Here is a 24,380-nt window from a genome sequence, read left to right as displayed (position 1 = left end):
CCTTCATAGTTCTGTCGCTGAGGAAGGATTGTTTTTTCCACCATCATAGACAAACGCTATTCTGATTTCGGCATAACACCATTGATTTATCTAATTAGAGTTAGTTACTCTTCCGATACTTTATATCTTCATTCACCGACTATCCATAACATCTCGACAGCGGTGAAGAAAACGACTGTCGAAGACTCCCATCGACAGATCCTTCTGGCCTTGGAGGGGCGCTTCGGGCTTCGGCCCACATAGTAAAGAGAGAGTGGGGAGGACATTCGAGAATGTATTTACCGCTTTTCATACATTATCTTCGGCTAGCTGTCGTTTCATTTAATTATGGATAGAACCCCTTTCAAGTTCTGCCCAAAGTGCAACAAAAAATTCCCCTGGGTTGACAAGCACCTGGTGTCCTATGTCTCCCTCGGGATCACGTCAAAGGGAACTGTCGAGCCTGTTAGCTCTTTCAACCTAAGATGTTAAAGGACCGGTTTAACCAAGCGCTGGGCCCACCACACAATGCAGGCCGAGGCCACCACTGACGTGGAGGGGACCTACAGCGACGGCAGCAACGCTGCGTTTTCAGAGGGCGAAGGCGACAGGGATACTTCGGTTTCCCAAGCGCAAGCCCCTGACCCCAGCAGACAGGCCGGTGGCCCTGTTACGGGGACGAGGCCTGGCAGCATCAGCGCTCACACAGCACCTTGCATTAAGCACACAGCCAAGGGCCGTGACTCGATGCGTTCATCGACCAAGGGCCCATACACGAAGTCTAGGGAGAGGTCTGTAGAATCCCTGTCCTCTGGACACTCAAGGTCCTGATCACCGCATGACAGGCCCCAACTGTCAAAAGACAGCGCAGATGTGTCTCAATCCATTACCGCCCGTTGCACTTCGACAGAAGAGACAGCGGGTCTCCCCACAGCCGAAGTTCGACATTCTCGTCGAAAACGGCTAAAGACTCCATACAGTCGGGATTAGCCCACCAGGTAAAGAAACACGTCCTGAAAAGCCTACTAAAGGGAAAGGAGTCCAAGAATCACACTTTTAAGACACCTCATAAGGAAAGGTCCCATTCTACACCCAAGGAGAGGAATCCCCATCCTCACAAGGAAAGCAATTAATTTCCTCCGGAAGAGAATTTCTTTGCAGTGGCTCTAAAGAATAAGGGTCAGCCCTCACTTCTAGCCCCAATTACATCCTCAGGCTTTTACACTAGGCCCTTTGTCCATTGCAAGTTCGGCCCAATGGACATGTGAGGACATCGATAGAGTCATGAGAAGGATGACCTATATGGCACATTACTTCAAAAATAACCCAGGTTCTTTCCAAAACTTCCAAATCACACCTCCCACTACAGCTGCCTCTGGTTCTCAAGCCACTGCAGATGCCCCTACTCGTCAGCCCCCCCCTAAGAGGGCTTGTCCTGAGACCCTGGCTATCGCATCCAAGGTGGATAAAAGAGGAGTGGCTGCACAATACAGTTTTAGCTAAACTCACCAGGTCGCCTGGGAGAGGTCACAAAGGAATACATGCAAACCAGAAAGCAATAGAATTAGATCAGATAAGTGGTACTTAGATGTAAAAACTACAGGTGGTTCACAGATGAAATGCTAAACACACCTAAATCTGATTTTAAAGTGGAGGCACAAAACAATGTAATGTAAGTGGTTCACAGATGAAATACCAAACGCCTAAATTCAATTTTATCTAGGAGTCACACGTGCACTGATGGAAGATTAATGTTAGTTGCAGCGAAAAAGGAAAAAGTGAAAGGCACAGCAGACATTCAGGAGAGATAGTGGTGGAGGTCAGCCAAGCTCTCTTTCATGTCTGCATGAAGCATAGATAGTCTAGGATCCCATGACATGGGGAGAAGTAATTAGTCAGGAGGACGTATCATAGTTCTAACAGGGGTAAGGCCCTCCAGTCCCTCCTCGACCCAGACGGGCACAGACAGAACCCTTAGGTGAGGTCCTTTGGTGGTGGGCTGGCTTAGCCTGCCGGTCTGCTGTTGGCTGGGATGAATTGGAAACATCCAATCAGGCGGCCTGGTGCTGCCTCAGGAATACAAAGGGCTGCACTCAACCATGGCGGTCATCTTTAGGGGTCAAGTAGGTAGTTCGGGCATATTTAGTTTAAAATCAAACTGCACCAAATAACAAAAGCCCAAGGAGCAATTTTATCATGAAGCAGCAGTGCTTTTCAGGAATGGAAATGCGCTATATTTGGGTGTTGTGAAGCATGCCCCACAAGCCTTGCTGCTCAAGTGGGGCAGCATGCTGCAAATGAAACAGATTGGTAGACCCAACTCAGCGTGGCATTGAGGAGGTGAGGAAGGGGTATCTCGAGCCAGCAGATCAGAGGGCTCCTTCTTGCTGGGTCCTGGGAGATTTGAGACCAGGACAGACAGGGCCCTTAGGTGAGCTCCTTTGGTGGTAGGCCGGCTTTGCCTGCCGGTCTGCTGTTGGCTGGGATGAATGGGAAACAGCCAATCAGGCGGCCTGGTGCTGCCTCAGGAAAACAAAGGGCTGTATTCAACCATGGTGGCCATATTTAGGGGTTGAGGAAGCAATTTGGGCACATTTGATTTAAAATCAAATTACGCCCAATAACAAAACTGCATGCAGCAATTTTATCATGAAGTAGAAGCACTTGGCAGGAATGGAATTGCGCTATATTTGGGTGTTGTGAAGCGCGCCCCACGAGCCTTGCTGCTCGAGTCGGGTAGCGCACTGAAAATGAAACAGATTGCCAGCCCCAACTCACTGTGGCATCAAGAAGGTGAGGAAGGGGTATCTCGAGCCTGCATTTGGGAGGGGTCCTTCTTGCTGGGTCCTGGAAAATGTCCGATTGGAGGTAAATCAGGTAAGGCACAGCAGTAGAAACGCAAGGTTTCAGAGGATTCTTCAGTAAAAGTAAATATCAACCTTTTGTTAGTCGAAAAGGGTTCAGTGACTTCAGGGAAAGCTCCCTCAGTTCCTGAGTAACGATGAAGAGGATGAAGTCAGATGCCTACATGATGCAGCAGCTGTAGACCCGGTTGCCTGTTCCGTGGTCGTGGTGACGAAAGGAGGTACTCTTGTAGGGATGTTGCAGCAGCAGTCGAGAGAAGGGACTCCCACCAAAGGATTCGTTGTGCTCCAAAGGGACTACCAGCAAAGGATTATTTGTGCTCCAATATGGATCTGTGGTTTTGGCACCTTTTCAGTGGCATAAAGGAAGAACGGTTCTCATCCGATTGATTCGCCTTCCTTGCTCGGTCCTGCACTCTGGTGAGGAGGGGAATCATGCCACTGGAGATCTGAAAGGAGTCCACCAAAGTTTTGGGAGGATTCGTTCTTGGCAAGATAATGCACTGCACTCAGGCCTGAGGTCCCAGGGTATTGGGTGTTTTACAGCCCAAGAAGGTTGCAGCTCATTTTGGGATGGCTTGAATTGAAGGTCGTCTTAGGACTGATTATATCCGCCAGTCCAAGAGAGGAAGCCGTCCTCTTGGCAGCTTACCTGTCAATTTGAAAATGGAGTTAAGGCAGCAGCGGTACTTCAACAGGCTTCTTCGGTTGCTGGAAGGTTCTGCAGGCTTCTCAGGTCGGCTTGTCTTCAGCCTCAGGATCCTTTCCTTTTATCCAGGAACCCAGCCAATCAAAACTCATGCTAAATTCAAACTTTGGGGGGTGGCTGTCCTTTCAGAACAACCAGCCTCCCAGTTGGAATTGGTTCAAGGCAGGCATACCAGAAGACAAAGAACAGCAGAGTTTCTGACTCCACCCTGATTCCTCTCCTCGCAGACACACCAGAGCCTCGGTGGGATTCACAAAGGATTCCTGCCAAAGACAAAAGTCAAACCAGGACCTACACCCCCAAACTCCAGGAAGGCAGAAGAAGGACCAAGAAAGGACAAGCACACACAAAATGGCAAAAAAAGAATACGGCCACCATTTTGGGTCAATGGTGCATTATCGCAACTGTGAAAGGCAGCCTGCGAGTAAAAATGACACAAAAGTTGGTAGAACACGTCCACTGCCACCAGCCATTCAGGTATGCCTGTCACTGTAACAGAAATGGTACAGGAGCAGTGAGAAAGAGGATACCCCTCAACACGCCACATAGGGTGGTGTGTGCTGACCTCACAAAAGAAAAGGTAAGAAGGATAAACAAGTATCCCCCTATCCTTGGGAACAGTAGTTCTCACAAGGAAAATAAAAGAGTATAAAAAGGAAAGCCCAAAGGGCTCCCAGCAGCACTGCACAAGAGGTGTTGTGTGCTGCAAAAGTGAATCACAGAAACCTAAGAAAATATGGTGGAAAGCAAGAGTCCATAAAATAAAGTAAAAACATAATGAACAAGGGCTCCCAAAGTCGGAGCAAAAGAATGAATGGGGGGGGGAGAAAAGTTCCCCTCATAAAAGAGAACAAACAAAAAGTGCTGGGGGTCTCACAAGTAGAGAGAATTTGACATAAAAATGAAAAAGCTCCCTGACAACACCTTTACGGGAGATAACACAGAGAGGAGACTGTGAGTGGAGGGAGTTGATTGTAATTGTGTGAACTGTAGAAGACTACGTGGCAGTATATATATATATATATATATATATATATATATATATATATATATATATATATATATATATATATATATATATATATATACACATTACTCACTGTAATCGTATTTCTGATGCTTGTAACTGCTTAGATTCACATGTTGTGCATAGGCCGACATCTAGTGGAAGCTGTGAAGTATTACAGTGGTTGTTTTCGAAATTTGAAAAGGGACGTCGACAGGGCGTGCCAGTAATACTATCCCTAGTGTGACGTCCACTGTACCCATGATCCTTCACATGTCGAGGTCCCTCAGATTGTTTCGTTTCTGACATGAAGTAGCATGAAGTGTAGCGTGAGTACAGGTGTATCCAAGCAGATATGTACCCGACAAGATCATAAAGAATCCATGTACCTTCTCTCCAAGGGGAAGAAGGGTGAGCGCATGTAAATCTAAGCAGATACAAGCATCAGAAATACGATTACGGTGAGTAATGTATCCCTTCTGAGGCTTGTGGAATATGCTTAGATCACATGCTGTGCGTAGATTAGCAATCAGTGTTAGGAGAGGGCGGTGGGTTGTGAGAAGGTTCATTGGCAAACAGATGTTTTAGAACCGCTTGTCCCACCTGTGTATCTGTCTTGGAATGGGTATCAATGCAGTTGTGCTTAGTCAAAGTGTGTACTGAGCTCCATGTAGCTGCTTTGCAAATGCTGTCTAAGGGGACATTTGCAAAAAATGCCAGAGTAGCTCCTGTGCTCTTTGTGGAGTGAGCTCTTGGCATGAAAGGAAGTGTCTCGTTTGACTGAGAATAGCACAGTTGTATGCATCTGACGATCCATCTGCAGATGGCATTTTTGGAAATGCGGTCTCCTTCTCTGCCAGGGGCTACAGAGACGAACAGTTGGTCTGTTTTTCTTAGCGGTCTGGTCTTGTTTACATAGTAAAGGACCACCCTCCTTACATCTAGTGTGTGGAGTTTGCCAACCACTCCTGCATGGGTTGCATGCACAGGCGTCTTTCGGTACCAGGTAAATGCAAGATGCCATCATGCCTAGCAAACGCATAGCTTTGGGTACGCTTATCTGGCACCCCGCCTGATAATGAGGTATTTGCAGTAACATATTTTGGACTCTTCCCTCTGACGGAAAGACTAACCCCTCTTTTGAGTCTATTACAGCTCTTAGGAACTGTTTGGTCGTGCTTGGCACTAGGCTCATTTTTTTCTTGTTTATTGAGAAGCCCAATTGAAAGAGGAGGTTGCTGGTTCTTGGAATGTTTTGCCTGCAAATCTGGGGAGTCTCCCCTGTAATTAGCTAGTCGTCCAGGTAGGGGTACTCTGGGAATGCTTCCCTGTGCAGGTGCGCTGCCACCACAGCCAGTATGTTTGTGAATACCCTTGGTGTGGATGCTATTCTGAAGGGTAGCAGTTTCAATTGGTAGTGCTGGTTTGCTATCTTGAACCGCAAGAATGTTCTGTGCGCCGGGAACCTTGAAATATGAAAATAGGCATCTTTCATATCCAATGTTGCCATGTAGTCTCCCCGCTTTAGCAGGGGGATTAGTTCTTGTAGCATAGTCATGCAGAACTTGTGTGGCTTGATATAGGTGTTTGCAGGGCGTAGGTCTAATACTGGGTGCATTTTTAGATCTTTCTTTGGAACAAGGAAGTAGGTTGAATAAATACCTTTGTTTTTACCTGGTTCACTGGGACAACTTCTATGGCATCTTTTTTGGAGCAGCGTTGTGATTTCCTCAAGAGGGTGTGTTGTTCTTCCTTCGAGAGTCTTTTGATGCGGGGGATGGTTCTGGGGTTGCTGGATCAGTTCCACACAATAACCGACCGCCACGGTGGATAGCACACATTTGTCTGAGGTGATTCCCTCCCATGCTTGGTTCAAGTTTGAAATATGCCATCCTACTGGGGAGGCATGGAAGGGCACCTGAAGCGGGTAGTCACTGTTTTGGAGGTGTGGCTCCACCTCTAGAAGTGGAGGACCTCCCACGGCCGCAAGATCTGACCTGTCCTCTTTGGTAATCCTGCGAGGCCTGGTCTTGATTGTTAGCCAAGGACGATCCTTGATTTTGGTTGTAGTTGAACCCCTCTGAGAATTTTGTCAGTGGAAGCAACGAAAATTACTATTGTTAACTCTTTGCCCTGTGGGTTTATTGGTAAACTGGCCCAAGGACTTTAAGGTGTCGTATTCCTCTTTAGCCGATTTCAGGGCGTCTTCAACGGCCTTCCCGAAGAGGATGTTGGGATCAATAGGCATATTAAGCAGCGTAGCTTGAGTCTCCTGCATGAAGCCGGACTGGCGTAGCCACACATGTCTCTTAATAATGGTCCATTCTGCAATAATTCTGCCTGCATTGTCAGCAGCGTCTAGATTCCTTTTCAGAATGCAGCTAGAAACTGCTCTGCCTTCTGCCGCTACCAGGTCCAATTGAGTCATAAGAGGTTCAGGAGCTGAAGACAATATTGCTAACACTTCATCCCATTTATGGCAGTCATAACTCGCCAGAAGTGTGGTATTAGTAGCGATTTGAGCCTGAAAGGCCGCCGAAGAGGCTACTTTCCGCCCCATAGTATTACAATTCCTAGTTTCTTTGTCTGGTGGTGCTTCTGAAGAGGCTAAGGGTGTCCCTGCTCTCTTTCTTGTTGTACCTACCAGAGAGTCTGACTTGAGCGCTCCCCTGATATAGAGAGGATCTGTGGGAGCAGGTCGGAAGAGCTTCTCTATGTGCGGATTAACTGCCCGCGTCTAGTTAGGTGTCTACAGGGATGTCTGGATCCTCCACTGGATAGAATGCAGGATGGGAATGAACTGCATGACCACCTTTTTATCCCCTAAAATGTACTCAACAAAGTCCTTGTCTTGTTGAGTCTCCTGCGTTCTAATCTGAAAATGATCAGCTGCTTTGATTAGCATGTCAGTTTGTAGTGACTGGTTGTCTATAGGCGAATCTGCTACTGGGGGGTCTATAGTGACGGAAGAGGCTAAGTTATACATATCTTCCTCTTCATCATCATAGTCTGGTTCTGTGCCCTCCTGAGCTGTATAGGTATCTACAGTGTCAGAGCCTGGGTCATAGAGATCAATGAGACCTATGGCTCTCTCCATTTCTCCTATATTCTCTAACTGCTACACTATCACCTATCCCCCCTCTCTCACAAAGTCTGGAAGAAAAAAGCACAAAAGAGACATCTAGAGCACTGTAGTATCCCAAAGCACTCTAGAAGCATCAGGAAGCAGGTAGGAGACTGGAGGCTTTATATATAAAAGTAGTCCGCTTTATTACAAGTTATAGCGTAAGCTTAGTTAAATGAGACAGGGGCTAGGTATAACACATCTTGTCGGTAAGCTCTCCCATCCTGAGAAACCCAACTGTGACAATTGGAACCTTGGTGTCCCATCAGGTTCTGGATGACATCACTACATTCTATTGTCTGCACAGTGTGCACCCTCTGCAAAGCAATACTCTAGATACTACAAGTATAAACCCTGGACTTCCCATCGCAGACACCTATGTCAGTGCTTCCTCTAGAGAAGTTTTCGCTGATATCCTCTTTTCTGTCCCCTCTCCAGATCTATAGACCCCCATCTCATCTCTACTCTCTCTCCTTCCACATGCTCTACAATTAATGCTGGCACCAAGTGGAAAGTCCTCTTGGCCGGCTTCTCATCCTCATGTTGCTTTGTTAGTCTATCACACTGGCACCATCCTGGTTCAGGGTCCACAACCCAACCTCATTCTCTTTGACCTGCCTTCTCTCATTAAATGTATTCTCTCTCCTGCATCTACCCCTTCTACTCTCTCTCCCCCTCCCCTGGGTGATTTCAACATCCAACTGAACTCCCCAGGCTTCGCATCCATTCTCTTCACTGACCTCTGCACCTCACTTTCCCTCTCAATTCTCCTTTCTGGGCCAACCCACTCAGCTAGAAACACTCTGGAGGCCCTCATACACTCCGACCTCTCCCCCCCACTAGTCACCCCCTCTCCTCGTCAGACATTCTCTCCTCTCCTCCCACCTGAGTCCCTTTGGCCCCCTGACCGCCCCCCCCCCCCGAAAGTCCCACCGACCTTGTTTGCTAACATCCGCCCGATGAAACAAGTGGCTGTGGCTTCCTTCACTTCCACCTTCATCCCCCACTACCTACTCCCCACCTCTGACTCTACCTCTGCCCTCAGCAACGTCCACCTTTCCATCACCAATACTCTTGACATTCTTGCCCCAGTCATGAGTATCCGCTTGAAACCTGCCTCTAAGCGTAACACCTGGTACAATACCGAAACCTGCGACCCTGAAATGTAAGTGCAGGGCAGCAGAACGGAAGTGGCAAACCTCAGGCTCATCCTCTGACAAACTGGCCTGCCGCCTGCTCCAAAGTCAATACAGACTCTCCATCCATACCAAGAAAAGAGCCCACATACAGGCACAGGTTTCCAGTGCATCCAACAACACAGCTGCACTTTTCAGGAACTGCATGGAACTAGCCAACCCCTCCTCAGTCTTCTCCTCCCCTTCTCCCTACCAGGCCCTCTGCAATGTACTGGCCTCACACTTTACCTCCAAAACCCATGGCATCCTGACCACCCTTGCTACACACCCTCACTACCCGTCCCACACCCCCTCATCTCCATTCCTTCCTCCTTCTCCTCCTTCTCCCCTATCACACCTGAAGAAGTTACCAGAGTTGTCTGCTCCATGAAGGCCTCTTTTAAACAGGTGTCCCCCTGCTCATCCAGGACCATCAAGGATAACATTGTCTCTCTAGCCTCCGCTCTCGCTGATTTCTGTAATCACTCTTTTGTCACAGGATCTTTCCCCTCCTCCCTTAAGCACTCCTGTGTGCACCCACTCCTGAAAAAAAACATTTATCAGACCCTACCTGCCCTACCAAACTATGTATGGATGCCCCCGAACATCTGAAATGTTCACGAACATCACAGGGATGTCCCTGGACTGTTTGCGGACTTCGGAGATGAAAAACCACCCGTTTTTCGTTTTTTATGGCCATATCCTATCCCATCCTCATCACCGCTCACCTACCCAGCGATTGTTGAGAAGTGCAATGTTGTGTTTTTAAATATGATTTTACTCTGATGTTCACGCACAACGGGCGCTGTCCGCGAATCCAACATGGTGGGCGTTGCCAAAAATATGACACACCTCACGCTTTTCACCATTCAATCAGTGGGCGCGTCCGATATCTGCGAACATCACGCCACTCTCTGGACCAATCGGAGGCCCATCCGCGGAATAAACAGGGAAGTGAGTCTGCGGACCGGACCCAGTTATCACAACATTTTTACCTACTTTTTGGCCGTTTAAAAAATCACAACTGGACGGATTTAAACCATCTGTACAAAGGCATGCTTTCGGGACAAAGCCGCCGCTCCTGCCACAAATTTGGTGAAAATCCGTCCAGATGTTTGGGCTTTAGGCGTGAGCAACATTTATTTTCCATTGTGTCATATCAGAAAAACCATAGTTTAGGATGCCCCCCTCCCCTCACCAAACTTCGGAGAATCAATCTGACGGGGCCATATACTTTATTTTCAAGGTTTTGTGAGGATTCGTCCAGGGGGGCCACGTTAAAGCCTCCCAAAACGTGCTCTTCCTATGGGTTGAGCACATTAACCATAACTACATGACCGCTACTGCAGGCCGTGTAATATAGAGTTTGGCTGGAGTGATAGCTTTGGGGCTTCAGTGCAACATGGCCATGCTATAGTTTTGAGAGAGGGTGCAGTGTACTTGTCTATTGTAACAAGTGAGGGTCAATTGAATACAGCAGACTCAAGTTGTGCATTAAAGCTTAAATCCATTACTTTGCAATATTATAAAGTTATAAAGAATATTGCCTTGATAGGGGATGTTTGATATTATCTAGGTTGAAATAATCTTCTATTTAGGAATGCCATGCATTTGGATAGATGAATTTTCATAACTCAGATCATTTATCAACATAGTTACCAAATGCTTAAGAGTGCTCCTGCACTGCAGCAGTTTAATTTCAGTCAAGCCTCTCATTTTATTTAATCCATGGAGATGAAGGACGACACCGGGGTGTTATTTAAGCAATATAACCCGAGCGGCGGGTGTTAGGGAGACATCACAGGGAATGAGTTACTTCCCTGGTTGTTCTCTAGGCTTCCCCCTGTTGCAACTGATGTGGTAATGGAGTTGGGGGAGGTGGATAAGAAGGATTATGAATGTGTGAAACTAGCTTTGATAGCTAGATTTGGGAAGACCCCTTCCCAGTACCTTGGGAGGTTTAGGACCCTCAAAAAGAATGGTGGTACCACTTGGGCTACCTGGGTGAGTGAGTGTTTGAAAAACTTAGAGGGATGGATTAAGGGTTACAAGGTGAAAACTTATGAGGGAATGAGAAGTCTTGTTATGTTGGAGTCAATTTATGATGCCTGCTCTCCAAAGCTCAGACAGCACTTGGCTGATTCAAAGGAATTAGATTCCAGGAAGCTAGCTAAGGCTGCTGACTTGTGGGTTGCCAACAGGGCCACTCACAAGGATTCAGGGGTCACTCAGAAAAAGGATGAGTGAAAGCAGCCACCAAAAGGTACCCAAGAGATTTCTAATACCTCCCAACCCAAAGAGGGCCCCAAACAACAAAATAACCTGGGTAATCCCCAGGGTAAACCACAACAGGCTAGTGTACCTTCTGGTCACAAACCAGAAGGAGGTCAGGCCAAGCCACCCTTCCAGAGAGCATTTGGAACATGCTATCTCTGTGGGGCAACTGACCACATCAAAGGAGATCCCAGATGTAAGGGTAAACCTACATGGATCAGCACAGTCTCCTTAGCCTTCACTCCTGAGGAGGAAGTCCAAATGGCTAGTGCTCACTTTGAAGTCTTTGCTGAAGAACCTTTGGGTCTTCAAGCAAGTGTAACAGTAGAGTCCATGGGTCTGGTTAGTGATCAGAATAGGAGTGTGTACAACTCCATACCTGAAAACTCTAAAGTTTATTATATGGACAGTGTTCTTGTCAATGGTCAGGATACAGTAGTGGATGAAAGCTTTTTCAGTCCTAAGGATGTTGCTAAGGCACCCAAAGGTCCCACTAAGATGTCTGGAGGCCCTGTCCAAATGGATCCAATTCTACCAGCCCTCATTCAGTGTAATGACATGACAGTGTTGATTCCTGTCAGTGTTCAGACTGAGGTGCCTGGGAGAGTCCTGTTGGGGAATGATCTAAGAACTCTAGGAGTAGTATCCAGTACCCCCAGGCCTCCCAGTATGGAGACCCAGAACCAAACCAAATTGGCTAGAGAGGCCACCTTAAGGAACCACTCTAAGCCTGTGGGAACCTCTACTGAGAACCCCACTACAAGCCCTGGTGTTGGTAAATTGACCTCTGACCCAGGCAAATTTCAGGCTAACATGTTAGGGAAATGGGAGCCCCAACCATGCTCCATCATTGTTTCCCCAGTTATAGAGTCTGTGACTCCCCCTGCTTCTGAGGAAGAGGTGGATGGACCTACTGGAACCCTAACTAGGCCTAAGAAAACTGGTAATTCTCAGTGCTGATGGAAAACCAGAAATGAAAAGTCTAAGGCCAAAAACATTCAGACTGTTGGACCTTCCACAGAAGACTCCAACCCAATTCCTAGACTTAAGGGCGAAACTCCTAAAGTAGGTAGAGGTAGATCTAAGAGGAAGGAGAAGCATGTACCTTGCTTATCTCCATCCCCTCCAACCAAAAGGCCTAAAACCCAACCTTCTCCCAACAGAGAGGTGGTGAGGACCTCTGGAGGCCCCTCTAGATCTAAGGGGATCCTTTATAAGGACCCCTTGAAAAAGCCTAACACAGGTTCAGAAGTTGTACCAGCTTCTGAGGGACTGGTCAAACAGATCCCCTATAACTTTAAAAAGACTAATGTTCCTCAAAGGGTTTGTAGGTCATATAGCTTACAAAGGAAAACCTTTGACTCTACCACTGAACGTAAGTTAGGGTGTCACCACCAAAATGCTGATGGTCTCTCTAGGATGTATGTCATCGACTAGAGGTATGAGATTCATCCAGGAGTGGATTAAACCCTCCTGTCCTTTAGTCTGGGGGGGCGAGTGTTAGGGAGAATTCTCTCTTTAGGCTGAATTTCCCAACCTAGTGAGTCCCCCAGCAGCTTTGCTGGATTTCTGGAGTTTGTTTTTTTCTCCTGCCAAGAGTGAGACTCTTTATCTCCCACTCTTGGACATGATTTATGGTGTTCCTTCGACTGTTAATGTGTTTTATGGGCTATGGGGTCCTTTACTCCATAGGGTCTCATGTGTTTTTACTATGTGTGTTACACAGCACCCTCCATGCAGTAACACAGGAGTGTCATAGTGACACCCCACCATAGACTCCATACCCTGGGACTGACTACTGTCTCCCAGGGCATGTAAAGTCACCATTGGCTTTACTAGTCCCAAATTATTAACAGAAACCAGTACAAACCATCATATTGTGGATGTACTGGTCGGGCAATTCGATTGCCCCGGGGTCTGTTAGTCGAGGGGGCACGTCTCGGTCCCCCCTGATCGAGTTTTGGCTGGTGGCAGTGGAAACTACTTTTTATATTTGACCGCAAATATATCCCTATGGGATTTTCCCATTGTTCGATGCTACCAACTTTAATTATTTAATTCTCATAGCCTCGAACATACCGCCGGTTTATTTATTTAATATTAATTCGCCGGTTGGTATTTTTTGCCAGGACTCGATTCTAAAATGGCGTTTGTGTTCTCTTCTGTGACTCCAACCCAAGTCGAGCCCTTTGTTCCACTTTTTGGTGGGCTTCTCCACATAAGCCTCCAAAAGTGGTGCCACTCTGTCTGGGTACCACAGGGGATGAGGGAGGGGGGTTTAGGCACCCTGGACTGAGTTACCTTGGTAACTCAAGTCGCACTCTTGTGTGATTGGCCCAAGTGGTGAGCCGGCCGGCTCACCACTTAGCATGTATGATTGACAGCTAGGCTGAGTGAATGGGGGTGTGTTGCATAAAAGCCGGGCTTTGGGGACTGGAACTTCAGAAGTCGCCACAGGACCTGAGAATCCGACGAGGGAGAAGCTGAGCCGACCTACCACGACGACACCACCGGTGGAGCCCTGCGGAACCGACTCACCACTTCCCGACGACAGAGAAGATCTCCCGGCTGGAGAGGCTTCTTCCCCTGACTGGTGGGCACAACCAGTTTATCTTCTTCTCTTCGCATCCCAGGCCGTCTTGTGGTCGAATTGCCCGTGCCAAGCACCCCGGCAACCGGATAGCCACTTACCACTGGACTGCGAATAAAAGGACCGCTCCTTTTACCAGAGAACTCTGCGGCTGGTTTCTTCCCTGGCAGTGCAACGGACTCATGTCTTCCTCCCCGACGAGATCCTCTCTTCCCCCGGACGAAGCACCGACTTGCATCCGCTGCCAGGAACAACTGCCCCCGCTGGAGTATTCTCACCACTTTAAGGTACAGTGTCCGCCAGGCCTCCCTTTCTAAAGATTGCTACAAGGTAATAATAACCCCTTAACCTTCTGGACTGGGCTGGCTGCCTTGACCCTCTAACTGGTCCCTTTCTTTTGGTCCAACTCTTTTTGAACCTTTGCAAGACTCTTGTGCACTGCATCCGTGTGACCTTGGACACATTTAGTTTTGATCCTCTTAAAGTGGATCCGGCCTACTGAACTCTAACCTCACGGTTTTACTTTGCCTTCCTCTCTTGTTGTGTTTTTAAAAAAAGTGTTGGGATCTGTTTCAGTTTATACTCTGCTTTTCTCTCCCTTTTAAAACAAATTATTAGAGTGCCATCTGCGTTAAGCGCTCACCGCTGTCTGAAAATAAGTGGGGCTTTACTAAAGAATTGTCTAATATTCTTTTAAGGGAGTGTATATCTTTTAGTGACCGTGTTTTTGAATTGCTTACTATTAGTGCCTGTGTGTTTTTCTAGATGTGGTTTTAAATAAATAATTATATATCTTTTACACCAAGCTCTGGTCAGTGTTTACTTGTTCTACTGTGTTCTTTTGACCTATTGTGAATACTCTGTATACTGCCTAACTCTTCTTGAGGGAAGTCTGACTGCTCAGCCATAGCTACCAAGTGAATCTGTGTGGTACCGACTGCTACCAAGTGGGTTTACTTCCAAACACCTGTAGTCTTAAATCTTTTGCAGTGGTCCCAGAGGGAACTGCACAGGTTTCTGCCTAACAGCGGGGCATTACCGACTCAGGTAATGCCCTGGGGTCCATAGTTAACGAAGGCCCTGGGGCATTACCTGAGTCAGTAATGCCCCCGCCGCAAGGGTCATATTGTTTTTAGTACCCCGGCCTGCAAGATTTGCGTGACCGGGTCACTAAAAGTATTTTTTTCTGTCCTGAAACGTTTCAGGGGGAAAAAAAAACGACCAAGAAAATGGGCGCCTGGAAAGGGAAAACTGAGTCCATTTTCCCTTTCCATGGCGGCCATCAGGAGCGGACGCGCTATTACAGAAGTGTTCCCAGAGCGTCCTCTCCTGATAAAAAAGGAGAAGAAGGTAAGTGGGGTTGGGAGGGGGGAAGGGAGGAAGAGAGGGAGGGGAAAAAAGAAAAAAAACATACCTGCGTCCCCAGCGGGGGACAATGGAAGTCTCAAGCCGTGTGGAGGAGCGGAGCCGTGCACCATTGTACACGGCTGGAGGCTGCCATCGTCCCCCACCAGGGACAAAGGAGCAAGAAGGTAAGTGGGGTGGGGAGGGCAGGGAGGAGGGAGGAAAGGGGAAGGGAAAACAAAAAAAAAGCCTTACCGAAGGCAGCCTCTCAGTCGTGGGGAGGCTCTGAGCGGGGATGGCCCTGCTTTGAGCCTCCTCATTGGCTGAGGGGCTGCCACGCCCCCCGCCAGGTACATGGTCGTGCAATTCTGGCCGAGGGAATCCCGGCCGGGTAATGCCTCGGTGAGGGCCAATCAGAATGGTTGTTTCATTCTGATTGCGCCCTTGCCGGGTACTACGTTTTAATATTTGTCTTTCCTTTAACGCTTTGTTCGGTTGTAATGCCCTTTTAATTTTGGCTCATAAGTGGCTCTTAATTGCCATGTTGTGTGCCACAACACTTAGAGCGAATGGAGGGGGAAAGTGAAATTCCATCTGCAGTCCCCCCATTCTTGGTGTTGATATTTGCTGTGCGAGGCCATATCTTTTGGTAGAAGGAGTGAACTCGACCTCTCTGGAAGGCAATTTATTTTGTTAATGCTGCAAAGGCTGCGTTTATTGTTATCAGACTATGAGGTCGGCATCAGCGCACCATCTATTGTCATCTCTGGTCAATTTCCTTTGTCTTGTTGCTTTACAAGGGGCTGCAGAAGATGGGGAAAATTCGCTTTGAGAAGTGATAAAGCGATTTAAAAGACAAAGGGGATAGACTGCTCAGTGCAGTGAAAAAGAAAACAAGCATTGGCAGATCTAAGAGTTTTGCTTTAGTAGAGAAGCAAAATGAAAATGTGTTGTCTGTGTTTTTGTGAATAAAAGGCATGAGGAATTTTGAAAGCTTAAGCTTTATTGACATTTTATGTGAAGTTGTATTTTTACTGTCTCTATGTAACTGGAAAATGTGGATTTACCAGTTTCAATAGAGAATAAAAACATTTTTAGGGATATAGAAAGGTGCAGGATTTCCATTTTGAGATATTCTAGTTGTAGTAAGACATGTATACTATATATGTAATACAATGTGCATCGTGCTATACAGAAATGTTCATAAGTAATTCACAATAATTGTAAAAAATGTGCAACACGTTCCCTGTTTGTTTTCTCCACACCTGCATGTGCTGAGCTTGTCTGGTGTTAGTAAACCCTGCTATCATTGCTACTCAATGATTTGACCTCTGAAGGGTGAGTTATTCTCGATGCAACCCAAACTTCTGACGTGTAGGTTACTCACAGTTTTCTGTAGGATATACTAAACACGAAGAGCTTTCTTAATTAGTATCAACATGTTATGGTAGACTGCTCGGTTAATAAGCACTCTTGATTACAACAAGGTCTAATGTGTCTGCTGGCATAAGCAGAGGACGTACCTCTAAGTTACCAACAATGCCATTACTTCTAACACAACCATGTCCCAAACGTGGCACTGCTTACTAAATAAAATATTCTGGCAAAGCACCTAACTATTCTGCTGGCAATATGAACTGACACAAGGGAACAGGAACAAATTACATTGAAGAAAATAGATTGGAAGCTAAGAAGGTTCTATGGCAGAAATAGGCAAGGAAATGGGAAGCTACGATGACAAAGAACTCTTTTTTGGACACTCGGTTGCAAAGGATACTCCAGGAGCACTTGACAGACTGCACTGGTATAGACGATTTCCAGATAAGGAGCACTCTGCCAGTTATGATATGATATAATATGGCATTTATAACGCGCCTATACACAAGGCGCGACGAGGCAAGGGAGGGGCAACAGAGGGAAGGCAGACAACGATCCTACTAGGCCAGGAGTCATTCAGATCGTGCAAGTGCATGGGAAGGGGAAGGAGGAGAGTGCGGGGGAAGTGGGGAGGACAGTGCAGTACATGGGATAAGAAAATAAATAACAAAAAGTAAAAGTACGGCCAGCAGGTGGCAAGTGCAAGGGTAAGTGCAGACATCAGGTGTCAAGTGCTGGTAGTGGGATTGTAGGGATACAGAAAACAGTCCCCAAGTGCAGGGGTTGCCAGGAAAGCAGTGCAGGAGTGTGACTTGCGGGGGAGGGGACCTGGGGCACCCAAGATCAAAGGGTGGCCAGGTAACCAGTGCAGTTTCAGTGTCAGCCAGCAAGTCAGCAGTCAGCAGGGGAGACGAGGAGAAAAAGCAGAAGCAAAGAGAAGAGTTTTGAGGTGCTTCCGGGACCGAAGATGATTCTCCTCAAGGCACACCAAAATCAGTTATATTTTCTGTATTAGTACTTGTTTGATACTGGTTTGTCACAAAGCTCTCTAAACTAGTAAGGTGGGAATATTGGCACTATGGGACATGCAATAAAAGTATAATAGCAAGCAACCTAGTACAATGCACTGTGCTTCAACTGCATAGATTGTCATGCACCCTACAGGCACAGGTCTGAAATTCGACAGGGGAGTCAAACGAGTCCTCTGGTGCCCACAATTTGCATCGTCTAGACAGAAAAAAAGTGGTCAACCACCACTGGCAAGTGCCAAAGCAGCTATATAAAGGTGCTTTTATCTGAAGGGGTAGACCTGAAACCTGATACATAGAGTAACCTGTGTCTGTAGACACATGTTTCTCCAACAGCATGTTTTCACATCCACAGGTCAAGGGCATATCATGGCAACACATGAAAAATGATGGTCATTGGCTGGCAGCACCTTACAATCGGTGTGAATACATGGCATATGATGGCTTTGTCTGGCAAAGTCTGTCAAATACCTATGCAAAACACCATCCAGTTTGCTTTGCCAATGCATGTTTCCAGTGGCTGTGGGGACTTAGGCATTGCACCACTCTGTACCATTTTGGAGGGAGTCAGCATCAAACACAGAAAGACAGCATTGTTGTTTCGCACTTCACTTTTGTCGACATCTGCTAGGGGATAGCTGACCCTTGAAGACCCCTTACCACACATTCCATTTAAAATAAATGTAATGAAATACTCAAGTAGATAGTTGTATTACTCATCTGCTCACATTGCAAGGCATCAGATGTGTTACTCCATCATGTACTAAGAAACAAATATACATAAACATTTCAAAGTGCATGGCAAATTCACAAACGGGTACTGGTTTAAAATGCCCAGAAAAAGAGATTTCCTTGTGTCTTTTTCGGACAGGTGCAGGGGATGTACAAATCACGAGAAGGACGCTTCTGACCCTTTCATACATTTTTTTAAAGAGGGATCATAATGACACGAAGCACTGCTATCCCACTTGCATTTCTATTCCCCCAACAAGGATGCTAGGTACAATTTTCATATTAATGATAATTCTTCCTGACTTGTGTCAACCCCAGAACCTTTTGCTTTTACTGGTGGTTTATTGTTCCTTATACCTCTGTGAGTGGGAACCTTTTTCCACACTCACGGAATCTTTTACCCTTTCATGGGTATCATTTCTAAGACTTTCCTTAGTGTCTTTTAAAAGTTATCCTCTACACAACATTTTGTCAATAAGTGCCTATTGTTGCTGGGTTGTCCTAGGGGCTCCCCCTTTAACTTTCTCTGGCTAACCTTGTGGGAACTGCAGTTCCCAAGGGTAGAAAGGATCTTTGGATCCCTTTTACATTTTATTAGGTGAGACCAGCACCCTCCAATTTATATGGAGTGCTGGGGAGATACTGTGTATCCCCTTTCTAATTTTAAATGTAACATTTATGTTACAATGACAAACTTACCTTTAATGGCTGGTGGCAGTGAACCTTTTTATTAATTCAGTGCACCTTTATCGCAGGCTATTTGCACAGCCCCGGTAAAGGCACCCATGGGTGCTAATTTTTCCAAAATGTCCCAGTATTCTTTTTTTCAGCATTTTAGCATTTTGTGTCCTTTCTTGTTCCTTTCCCTGACATCAAGGGATTGCCAACCTTCCAAGTTTGAAAGGTGCAAGGCTGTTTGATTGGCTGGGTTCCTGCATAAAAGTCTGATCCTGGAAGCTGAAGTGATAGTCGATCACTGGAACCAAAACCAAAGAGGGTGATGAAGTAAACACGGCTGAGATGATTTCCAGAGACCGTAGAGCCTGCGGTGTAACCAGAGCCTGCTGTTGTCCTTCCTTCCAATCGACCTGTGGACTCCGAAAATGATGACCCAGAGCCTAGTGAGACCCACTAGTCTCAAGAAGACCTGCATTTTGAACCATCCCACGCCGTGGTGAGACCTTGCAGGCTGCAAGGTCCCAATACCCTGGTACCTCGAGCCATTGTGCGGTGCACAGTCTTTCAAATTCCAAATCTTGCTGAAACTTTGTGGGCATCCTGCTGGACATACACAGACATGAATCGAGTCTGAAAAGTCACATCACCAGAGTGCTGGACCTTACAAACAACTAAAATGTTTGCTCCTGAAAATGTTCCAAATCCACAGAGCCTCATCCAGCCACAAAGAAACCCTTGCCTTAAGCCTTCTGTTTCGATCCCTACTGAAAACGCCCATTCAGGGTACTGTCTTCTGTCCTCCTGACAAGGAATGCATTGCCTGGGTTTTTGGCTACAAATCCTGAAGTCCTCATGCTGCAAATTCTTCTTCTGTGCTGAGGTACTGTGCAGCGTTTTTACTTACTTTAAGTCTCTTGTGATTCCTGTGTAGTTTCACCCAGGCTCACTGCTGGAATCCTCCTAGGGTGTTACTTACTTGTTTGAACAGTCTTCCTCTGGAACTCAGTACTTTGCCTGCAACTGAACCCTACCTCACCCAAAAGGTTATTGCTTACCTTAGAAATGTTTTGCCATTCTGAAAAGTATACATAGGATATACTTACCTTGAATAAGCTGTGGGCCTTCTTAAATAAGTATTCTCAAAGTTGTACCTTTCTTAGAAACTGTTTTGCCATTCTAACGGAAAGTAGGTAAAGGGTTAACTTACTCACCTGTGAATTGGGTTTCCCTCTTCCCAAAAGTAATGTTGTTGGTTTTACTTTATTATTCTTGTTAGGATAATTGTTTGAGTGTCCCCAATTGGGTCTTGCTTTCCCTGACTTGCCCGTTAGACTGTCCAGAATAAGTCTGCCTAATTCATACTTACCTTTTAGGTTGTTTGTAGCTCCTTACAAAAGTACAAAAGTATATAGGTTTTGCTTACCTTGAGTATGACTGTGTTATCCTAAAATAAATTATAGTTATTGCTTCCCTTAATCTGTGAACTGAAAAGCAATTGTAATTGAATATTACATCAAGATGGTTTCCTTACCTTGAGTATTATTGTGTTATCCTAAAATAAGTTATCAGTTATTGCTTCCTTTAGTCTATGAACTGAAAAGCAACTGTAATTGAATATTACACCCCAAGGTCCAAAGCCCCTACAATAACTGTGCTATCCTGAGTCAGAATTATAGGTGCATACTGTTCGTGGAATAAGTATTCAACTATTCGGAAAAGTATATTGTTCAGTTGACTTACGATGCGATTTTCTGCTGAAAGTTGTGGTACAACTGTTAGGGTCTAAAACCCTTGTATTACTGTAAGTAATCCAAAAGTAACTATTGGTATTGACCTCCCTAGAACTACTGTTAGGTGCTCCAAAAAAGGTTATATGCTTTGGTCTGTGCATCTTCAAGCATAGTTTTGTGCTTTTATAATTGTGGTTATATTTAATGTGATAGTACTTATTCCCCCCAAGATTTATCAGGGCCTACTTCTATTTAATAAAACCCTTTATTTTTACAATACATATGGTGTCAGTGTTTCTTTGAACCATTTGTATTACAATGTCTTTGTACTGATTCCACAGCCCCACCCCCCTCCTAAAATAAATAAATAAATCAATAAATAAGCCTGGCTGCTCTGTCTACGCTATCAAACTTTTCAAGGACTGTTTTATTTTTAAACAGAGGTTAGGTCGGTGTTCTTACAACAACTATACGCTACAAAAAGGTCTGATCGCCTCTCAACTCCTACCCTTAGAATTATGAGAACCACTTAGTAGGTACCTAGAGAACTACCAACCCTGGTCAGCATACAAATTACAACAAAACCTATTTTTTGAAGAAAAAAAAAAAAAAAATATATATATATATATATATATATATATATATATATATATATATATATATATATATATAATCTATGACAGTGGTATGTAATCTTTTCCCAAAAGTGAAAGCAGGAAAAGAAAAAAAGTCATCCTGGAATAGGTCACAGTTCATGTATGCTACCCTCAACTCAGCTGGTACAGCCTTATACTAAGAGTGGAGTCATTTACTGCCTCAGTTGAACGATTTTACTAAGCCCTTAGTTGGACTTCAGACAAAAACGGTCCTAACAAGGGATAGACGTGTTTATGTTTTTATTTTACATTTCGCAATGGCACGCCCTTTGAGGAGATGTCAGTGTGAAACGTGCTCGCAGATACCAATAAAGCCCTGTAAGCATATCATTGATAAGTGTCCAGAGCGCACTCCTGACATTATTGTATGCCAGCACATCATTTTCTCTACTGCACAGCCTCTGAGAAAAGTTCCTGATACATCTGTTATTTTTACTTGTCTGATTTTTTGGAGTATCACGCCCATAGAATTCTATTTCTTATTTGTTTTTAACTGATCCAGAGATATAGGGAGGTTGGCTTAGATGCAACACCACCATTAGTGCACACTTTGTTTGTTTGTTTGTTTGTTTGTTTATTTCTAATGCGCACCGAACCCGTAGGTAGCAGGGCACTGCAATAAGAAGATGCAAAGCTTAAAAAGTTTCAAATGGTTAACAATGTCACAACATACAGCAAGTAGGGTGCAGGTAGGGTTACACACAGGCAAGAGATGGGTATCAATGTTCAGGTTACAGATTATATACAATTTGCAACTGTAAAATAAAATTCTAAAGAATATTTACAATGAAATGCAGCATCAGCCAATGAATCAGTGTTGTATAGGCCGTAGTGAAAGTCTGTCTAGCCTTCAGTCAGGTTGAGGTGGGTGATATACCTCTTTCTGAAGTGTAGGTAAGGTTGGTCTATTCTCAACTCGTGGGGCAGGGAGTTCCAGAGTTTGGCAGCCTTCACAAGGAAGCTATTACCACAAATCTTGGAGAGCCTAAATCTTGGTACCACAAGGCAGTTGGTATTATTGGCTCTTGTTGGCCTACTAGAAGTTCTTTTCATCAATTTGTCTATTAAGTAGGTAGGGGCAGCGTTGTTTAAAGCTTTAAGGATCAGGGAGGCCATTTTTAGCTGTAAGGTAAAAGCCAAGGGTGTTCACCTCCTTAGAGACCTTAATGATGTTTCCATCGATGGTAAATGAGGAGTATTCGTGACCTAATTTATTGGATGTTGGAGGGAGTACCTAAGATTAACAACTCTGTCTTGTCATCATTCAGGCATAGACCGTGGGTGGCCATCCATGCCTGGACGATGAGATATACCTTGTTCACCAACGCCAAGTCCTTGCAGTGATCCCCAGAAAGCGGGAGGAGATCTGTGTATCATCTGCATAATTAGTGTAAGTGATACACAGAAGGTCTAGATCATCGAACAAGAGTTTGGTGAATATGTTGTACAGAGCGGGGAAACGCAGGAAGCCTGAGGCACCCCAAACAGGATTGGGGTGGGGTCCGCAGCTGCGGATGGGGAGAACACCCTCATGGTTCTCTCGCTCAGGGAGGATTCTATCCATTTGATGGCTTCTGTGGAAAAGTGGGCTGCTGAATCCAGGTGCCTAAAGAGGACCTTATGATCCACCAGGTCGAATGCAGCTGAGAAATCAAGTAGCAGGAGCAATGCTGTTTTCCCTTTATCGCTCAGCTTGTCAATCTGTGTTTTCAAGTCGATCAAGGCAGTTTCTGTCCCGTGTAGAAGGTGGAAGCCAGACTGTCTGACCCCTAGAAGTTTATGCAGCTCAAGGTACTTCTGAATCTGCGTATGGGTGACTTTGTCGAGAATTTTAAGTAAAAATGTTACCGTCGTGATGGGACGATAGTTAGTAGCAATAAGTGGATCTAAAGTTTGCTTCTTTAGGAGTCGAGGACCCAGGATTGTTTTAAAAAAACTGGCTGGCATAGAGCCAGAGGAGAATGAGGCATTAATCAGTTTAGTGATGAATGGGGAAAGGTCTCTTGCAGAATCTTTTATAACCTGTGCTGGGCAGATATCTCCTTTACAATTGGATGGCTTAAGGGATACGATAGTTTTCTCTACCTCTACAACAGATGTTTTGGTAAAGCGGAATCTATTAATCTGGGGTAGGTAAATCACTAGGTGGAGGGGTATTAGGGGAAAGAGCTAAGTTTAGAGAGTCTTTCTTTAGTTTTATTTTATTTTGGAGGGTGTTTATTTTGATAGCTAATGCATGTTGGATATCTAAACACCAGATCTTGTTTTTATTGCATATGTCAGGTCTACAGATTGGGGACTGAAGATCTTTTAAAATAATTCCTTCATACTTGAGTTGGATTTGGCAATACGTTCATTATAAGAATTCCGTTTTGCCAGGCAGACTTCATTTTTATAGTGTGCAGAAGTGGTTGTGAGTTTATCTTTGTTCTCTGTGGAGGGACATACTCTCCAGATGGTTTCACACTTTGGGGGTCATTATGACCCTGGCGCTAAGGGGTTAACGGCGCCGTAAAAGGCTGCGGCTCTGTTAACCCCTTAGTGCCTAATTACTAGGTCCCTTTGCGGGACCCGACCTGAACGGCTGGTCTGGACCAGCCGTTAAAGTAGGGACCCGCAAAGGGACCTTCAAGGTAATTACGGTACCGCAATTTGCGGTACCGTAATTACCGCCTTCCCCAGTCTCATTGAGCCCTACGGGGCAAAAATGGGAATGGGGAAGGGCCAATGTTCAATGGGGAATTACTGCCCCGCCAACCTTGGAATGAGGTGGTAATTCCCCATTGAACATTGGCGGACTCGTTACAACACCGGCAGCAACCATGGTGCTAATAGCGCCATGGCTTACTGCCAGTGTTGCAATGAGGGCCTTTCTCTTTAGTAGACGTAAGTCCTTTAATTGTGGGGTGAACCAGTTGTTAAGGTGGGCTTTAGCTTTTCTTAATTTAAGTGGAGCAATTTTATCCAGTGTGGTGAGCATGATTTTGTTATATTCATTCACCGGGGTACTTGGGTCAAGATTATCGGGCAATGCGTTTAAGGTGGGGAGGATGGCAGGAATCACTTTATCCACAGTAATGTTCTTTTTATTTACAGTAGGGCAGGGTGGAGCTG

General features: G+C 45.6%; 1 protein-coding gene across 3 annotated transcripts in view; it reads left to right on the top strand.

Annotated features, from left to right (window-relative positions):
* The window catches only part of LOC138453204 (adhesion G-protein coupled receptor F1-like), a 926,758-nt gene that overhangs the window by 703,283 nt on the left and 199,095 nt on the right, over positions 1-24,380 (top strand). The gene's annotated exons all lie outside the window — the stretch shown is intronic.

This window comes from Ambystoma mexicanum, chromosome 4p (genome assembly GCF_040938575.1).
Source record: "Ambystoma mexicanum isolate Mex_15411 chromosome 4p, UKY_AmexF1_1, whole genome shotgun sequence".
Taxonomy (NCBI): Eukaryota; Metazoa; Chordata; class Amphibia; order Caudata; family Ambystomatidae; genus Ambystoma; species Ambystoma mexicanum.
The sequence above is the reverse complement of the archived record's forward strand: the minus strand, read 5'-3'. Positions and strand labels throughout refer to the sequence as shown.